Here is a 7,500-nt window from a genome sequence, read left to right as displayed (position 1 = left end):
TATATATATATATATATATATATATATATATATATATTTGGGCTCAGGCTATGTCGTCCTGATGGAAGTTCCTAAACGGTAGCTTCCTAGGTTATATTTGATTACAGTGATATTCCCAGAGAATTTTACCTTAAGGTATCCAGAATTCTAACTCCTGGAGCGAATATCCCTGAATAATCTCACAGGGATATCGCATAATATTAGAGGACGTATTCTTCACACGCCAAATAGCTATCTTTACCCCGAGCAGTATTAACGCTTCGAGGGGTTACAGTGAAAAGAATCTAAAAACGAGAATGAAAAGAGAGCCGTTCATAAGGTATCTCTCCTATTCCGTTTCCAGTGTGTATCAGACGAAGACGGCAGCGCCATCTTTATTCCTTTTCGTGTAGCTCTGCTACTCGGTGTTTTCCCTTGTGATCTCTCGTAATTTTGGATATTAATCAACATTATGATGCTTTCTTCGGCCTCTTCGGCCTCTGGAAAGTTGAGTATAATCTTTACTTTGTATAAATGTAAGCTCTTGTCGTTTTGAATTAAATCAAAAGTGATATTAACGTAAACAAGAGCTGTTGCCTACCGGAGGCATCCTGGATGCTGTCGCTCGCTATGCATGGGTTATTTAGTTAGCCAGAGCGACGTTCCCGGTTATTATGCTTTAATAAATCTAGCCATTTAGCTCCTCTAGAAATTCTTATATGATGCTGTTAGTTTTCAGTTCGGCAATTTAGGTAACCGATCTTGCCCTTCGCAAGGCTTAGTAGCCTAGGCGTCTGGCCTTAGTACTTCCATGCATGATATAAGTTTTCCGAGTGTTATGTTATTGAAGCTATAGGCAAATATTTTATACATGTAAGATATTGTTGATTTTTCTTCTCCGTGATTGTATACGAGAGTTTCGGTGATTTAGGTAATCGATTCTCACCGCACCTAGGCTAGTAGCCTATGGGGCTTTAGTATACTTTCGCACACATCCCAGGTTGTTCTTTTCTCTTCCGGAGACTAAGTTCCATCCCTTTCTCCCTCTGAGTAAGCCTTAGGCTTAGTCCTTGTGGTTCTATCTGAATAATATTCAGGTACACTATACTAGTATATGTCTGTCCTGACCCGCTAACCAGATTTCTAGTCTGTGGGCTGCGTCTTCCTAGCATAGAGAATGAGTTTCCTTTGGTAGGTTAGGTGCAGACACATTAGGCTTTGCTTCCCTAGCCCACATCTGAAGGATTCTCTACGAAATTATTCCTTCTACTAGTGGTCTAGCAGACTGTCCTGTGTTGTTATTCTCGGGCTGGAGAATGAGTTTTCTCCGTTGCCTGGCGAAATAACTACACCTAACTTTGTTCTGGTATGGAGGAGGATAGCAAGTATTGTCAACCTTCCTCCCTAATAGACAAACTCTGGGTAAGGATGAGCTTTCCTAACTGCTGGGTGTGTCTCATACTAGAACGAAGTTTACAGGACCCTTATCCCGTTCCCCCTCTCTTTCTTAGTGATGGCCTAGCCATCACATCTCTTAGCCGCAGTCCTACTTCTGTTCCTAGTGTAGGTTAAGATGGGCGACCGGCTCAGCTCTCTGCCGGCGGGCAGAGACCCTTTTTTCTTCTGCAGAGTGAACCCCAGACCTCCCTTGGTCTCCCTTCCATGTCTGCTGGTAGAGCTCGGCAGGCTATGGATATTTAGGAAGCCTGAATGCTACATTCTCCCCTTCCATATGTTCACTCTATCTAGATGAAGGTTGTATGGCAATGCCGCCTTATAACCTTCCATCCATACTGTTTCTCTTGCTAGTGTATTGCACTCCTAGCCCAGCTGCCGGCTTAAACAGCTGGCAGCCGGGTAGGTGGAGGTTCTCTGGTTCGTAGTCACTGTCGGCCGGCATGGGTATCGCTACCTTTGCCTGCGGGCAGTAGAAACACATCCCGAGATCTGTCGGCCACTACGATTAGCGGCCGACAGTCGGGTGCTAGTGTTTTCGGTGGCCGGTCGGCAGTGATTGCCGGCCGGCACACATTTGCGAACCAGTGACCTGTCGCCTATTAGCTAAAGGTAGCATACCTTTGAACTATACAGGGGTAAATGCCAGTGGCACGACAGCATGTGATGTACAGTAATTACTATATTTGTGGTGTAGTACACACTGCATTAATAAAACTACAGTACAGAGTTTGTTGTGACACTAAAGTTCTTCCAACATACTTAATGTTATCTTGTACAACCTTTTGTTGAGACCATACAATATATAGAAAGTGAGTTCTTTCTGTATTCATTCTATCCCGTATATTAAAACTTTATTTCAAGGTGTGAGCTACACTTTAACTTTCCACTAAGGAAAATATATAAGGTATGCTAGAATGAGAATTAACCTTAGTTTTAACCCATTTACCCCCAATGCTATTTGGAACTTTCCAACCCTTACCCCCAAGGCATTTTTTTTCCAGCACATTTTGAAATATATATATTTTTTTAATTGCTCTAACAGCCTTAATTTTTGTTATAGAGAGGTCAGGTTGGTCTCATTAATTTGGAAAATGCCTGAAGTTTCACATAAAGTTACCAAAAATGTGCAAAAAAAAATGGAAAGAACAGTTTTTTTTTGCGAGGACGTACCAGTACGTCCTTGGAGGTAAAGGGATAAGTTTTGTGAAACGTGCCAGTATGTCCATTGGGGGTAAAAGGGCTAATATCTTGGGAGATTACAGCAATTGGCTGGGCAGGAAATACAAATATGTGTCTTTCCTACTTTCTTTTCTAGCTTTACTGCATAAGCTACACGTATTAATAATAAGTGAAAAGCCTTCACTTGATACTCATGGAAGTGCGGGAGTATGTTCTGCAATGTCCACAGCAAGAACTTCTGTGGACATGAGTTATGCAGGAGGCACGCCGCATGCACAGCCTCCAAAGGTGATCTCCGGTATTGGGACCCTCAGGTATGTATCATATGTTCTAACCTGATTACCGAGACATTTGACACCCCTAAGTCGGCGGAGTCAAGGGATGCTGCTAGGGAAAAGTTGCGAACCTGGGTGAGCAGTTTTCAGAAAAAACACTTCAGGCCCCTACCTTCCAAACGAGAAGATGAGGGCCTACCTTTTCCCTAAGGCATCGGCTGATGCAGTCATTCCTCAGCCTCAGGAGGAGATACCAGCTGTCCAGAATCCGGTAGATTCTGAAGTCTCAGCCGCCCTTCAAGACATCCAATTGGACGATAGGATGTCAGAAGTGTCGGATTATACAGAGAAGGACCTTCTGGGAGAAGATCAGGGGGAGGAGCTGACCTAAGCTCCAGAAATAGAAGAGGAAGAAATCGAAGAGGTGTCGGTTACATCGGTTCCGGCCCCTGACTCTGTTCCCTCTACATCATCTGCTATCCCAGGTGATCTGGAAGGACTCTTTCTTCTATTGTTGAGATGATTCAACAATTACAAAAGAAGAATGATGTAAAGGAAGCTGCGAGGAAACAGGATATATGTAGACTCTCATGTGGACCCCAGAAGCGACTCAACGTGAAGGATCTTCCTTTGTGCTCAGATACCAATCCTTGCTTGGAGGTATGCCGAACACATGCCAATGACAACCGGGAAGATCGTGATCTCAGAAAAGTTGGGCTCAATTCCCCTGGAAGAAGTGGAATTTTGGCCGAACAAAGATTCTTATCCAGACTGCTATGTCCGTCTTAGGAGGGAGCCAGCCTTAAAGGAGGAAATGGAGCCGAAGGAGGTCATAGTCCTTGACCATAGTAAAGCATAGGCGTTACTAGCGAGCTCGATGAAAGAGAGGGGCTTCACGAACTCAAAGGTGCCAGCCTTGAGTAAGAAGCTTTCCTCCTTTGTGGCCTCTCCAACCAGAGCCTTTCCCTTCATGGAAAAGGGATATAAGGCAGCCTTGAAGGCGGCGGAGGCAGGGAAACCATGCCCCTCCTTGGAGGAATTCAAGCCATTAAATCTGACCTTACCATTGGACCAAAAAGACTGGAAGGACGTCCACCTTACCTTCTCAGTCGGGAAGCTGGAAGCTGATATTGCCAAACGTCAGTTTGGTGAGGAACTTCCAAAGCTGTCGGAGTTTCTCTGGTGCAGAGAGCAAGAGACAAGAGAAAGACTTGCAGCATCGATGTCGTTGAAAACGACATTGGAAACGATGGCAAGTGACCCAAGAACCAGGACATGTTCATGGTAGTGGCAAAAGCCCATCTGGCCACAGTTACGAAGGATCTCTATAGCTTTATTAAAGCTAGGAGAGCCTGTAGAGAGTTTGTGTTCGCCTCGGCTGCGGTGAGCCACGAACCGAAGAAGCTGATCTCCTCTTGCATCTGGGGTAAGGACCTCTTTCCCAATGAAGTGGTTAAAGCGGTAGTAGACAAGGCCGCCACAAAGAATAGGAACCTTCTCAAAAAGTGGGGCTTAAATCTTAAGAGAAAGTCTTCTCCGGATGAGGGTCCTTAACCCAAGAACACAATAAGGCCTTGGCTAACCTCTCGGCCGGCTAAGCACTACCGACAGCAGCAACAGCAACTTCCTGCGACCGCGGTGCCTCAGAGAGTGGCACATACTCCAACCTCGTACCAGTTGGTACCTCAACAAGTGGCGACACAGTCACCGGTTTTTAATCCAGCTTTTGAAAGGCAGACTTCTTCCTTTCGCTCAAAAGCTAGAGGAACAGCCAGAGGTTTTTCTAAACGCCCTTCAAGGGGATGGGGATTCAGGGGAGGACGCGGTCAAGGAGGCAAGGCTTCAGGTCCACAACAGCAGAAGTGAGATGCTTTCAGTAGGAGGGAGACTACATCTATTTAGGGATCGTTGGACCTTCGATTCCTGGGCCTACAGCCTAATAAAGAATGGACTAGGTTGGAGCTGGAGCAGTCCTCCACCTCAATTTCCTCAGTTCTTCTAAAACTCTACCCCCGTTTTGGAAGAATATGTCCGAGAACTCTTAGAGAAAAGAGTAATCCGAAACGTAAAGTCAATCAACTTCCAAGGAAGACTGTTTTGTGTTCCAAAGAAGGACTCAGAAAAACTCAGAGTCATTCTGGACTTGTCGCCATTCAACAAGTTCATAGTGAACTACAAGTTCAGGATGCTCACACTTCAACACATAAGGATCCTACTGCCCAAAAGGGCATATACCGTCTCTATAGACTTGTCTGACGCTTATTGGCATGTTCCAATTAATCGTCACCTCTCCTCCAGCCTAGGCTTCAAGTTACAAATAAGACTTTATGCCTTCAGAGCCATGCCATTTGGGCTAAACATAGCCCCAAGGATTTTCACAAAGCTTGCGAACGCAGCCGTCCATCAATTACGCCTAAAGGGGATCCAAGTAGTGGTCTACTTGGATGACTGGCTGGTGTGGGCAGCATCCAGGACAGAATGCATGCAAGCCTCCAAGATAGTGATCCAGTTCCTAGAACATCTGGGATTCAAGATCAACATCAAAAAGTCTCGACTATCTCCAGCTCAAAAATTTCAGTGGTTGGAAATCCACTGGAATTTAGAGTCACATCGACTTTCCATTCTTGGGAAGAAGAGGAAAGAAATAGCAGGATCTGTCAAGAGACTATTGAAATCCAAACGGATATCAAGACGCAAACAGGAGAGAGTGCTGGGCTCTCTACAGTTTGCTTCGATAACAGCTCCAGTGCTAAGAGCACAGATAAAGGATGCAACAGGAGTCTAGAGAAAATACGCATCAAACGCGCGAAGAGATCTAATGAGAGCACTACTGACTCGACTGCAAACGCTTCTCAAGCCATGGTCCAAAGCCAAGCAACTGAAGAAATCAATACATCTTCAACCTCCTCCCCCGTCAGTAACTATCCACACAGAGGCTTCAAAGTAAGGCTGGGGAGGCCACTCTCACCAGAAGAGAGTCCAAGGACCTGGGTCCAATCTTTTCAAGTCATTACACATCAACTTTCTAGAAGCCATGGCAGTACTTCTGACACTAAAGAAAGTATCTCCTCACCACTCGACCCGCATAAGATTGGTTCTAGACAGCGAGGTGATAGTGAGATGCCTGAATCGACAAGGGTCGAGATCGCCTCAAATCAACCAAGTGATGTTGGCATATTCTGTTTGGCAGAAAGGAAGAAATGGCACCTGTCAGTAGTTCACATTCGAGGGTTCCGCAACGTGACAGCGGTCGCTCTATCCAGGTTTACACCAATAGAGTCAGAATGGTCCCTAGACGCAGGATCATTCTCCTTCATCTTGAGTCAAGTCCCGGTACTGCAGATAGACCTCTTTGCGACGAAAGACAACAAGAAAATACATCGTTATGTGTTCCCATACGAGGATCCGCTAGCGAACGCAGTGGACGCTATGTCCCTAGACTGGAACAGATGGTCTAGGATTTACCTGTTCCCTCCGCACAACCTCCTTTTGAAGGTCCTTGACAAACTGAGATCCTTCAAAGGGAAAGCTGCAATAGTGGTCAACAAGTGGCCAAACAGCGTGTGGTTCCCTCTGGCATTGGAACTACAACTGAGGTTTGTACCGCTACCGGATCCAACCCTGTCTCAGCGAGTACAGAAGTCGGCTTTCTTCGCTTCATTATAGAAAACCTGGAACCTGCATCTCATGATTTTCTCTCCTTAGCGATGAGAAAAAGATTCGGGGTATCAAAAGACAGTATAGACCTTTTGGAGGGAACCAGAAGACAATATGAGGCATCATGGAAGAAGCGGGTGTCCTTTGTCAAGGCGAAGAAACCAAAAAGAAATCTCGACAGATTTCTGTTTATCATTCTTCATTCACCTTCATGAGCAGGGTTTAGCAGCCAACATAATATCAATGTGCAAGTCTGCCTTGACAAGACCGATACTATATGCCTTTTAGGTCGACCTTTCTAACGACGTTCTTAATGAATTCCGAAGGCCCGTGCTAAGCTTAGTCCTTCAGCGCCTCCAAGACGAATTTCATGGTCATTAGATAAGATTCTTCATTTTGCCTTAATAATGAACAATGAGGAGTGCGCTTAGAAGGATTTGACTCAAAAAGTCATATTTCTGTTGGTACTCGCTTTGGGGGCCAGAGTTAGTGAAATAGTGGCTCTCTCTAGAGAGGAAGGCCACATCCAGTTCTTAGAAGGAGAACTGAATCTGTTTCCAGACCCAACGTTCCTTACCAAGAACGAGCTACCCACCAACAGTTGGGGACCCTAGAGAATCTGCCCTCTGAAGGAAGATGCATCTCTAAGTCCAGTGGAGTGCCTAAAGGTCTATCATCATAGAACTTCAGACTTTAAGGGAGGACAGCTGTTCAGATGAGAAATCTCGGGTTCAAATTTATCTCTGAAACAACTAAGAGCAAAACTCACCTATGTTATTCGCAGAGCGGATCCAGACAGTACACCCGCTAGTCATGATCCGAGGAAAGATGCCTCTTCTATAAAATTTCCTTAATCATATGGACTTTGAACATCTTCATTCGTACACTGGCTGGTAGTCATCCAAGGTGTTCTTTATGCACTATGCGAAGCAATTGGAGCAACTCAAGAGGT

Source organism: Palaemon carinicauda, chromosome 1 (genome assembly GCF_036898095.1).
Source record: "Palaemon carinicauda isolate YSFRI2023 chromosome 1, ASM3689809v2, whole genome shotgun sequence".
In the NCBI taxonomy this organism is placed as follows: domain Eukaryota; kingdom Metazoa; phylum Arthropoda; class Malacostraca; order Decapoda; family Palaemonidae; genus Palaemon; species Palaemon carinicauda.
The sequence above is the reverse complement of the archived record's forward strand: the minus strand, read 5'-3'. Positions refer to the sequence as shown.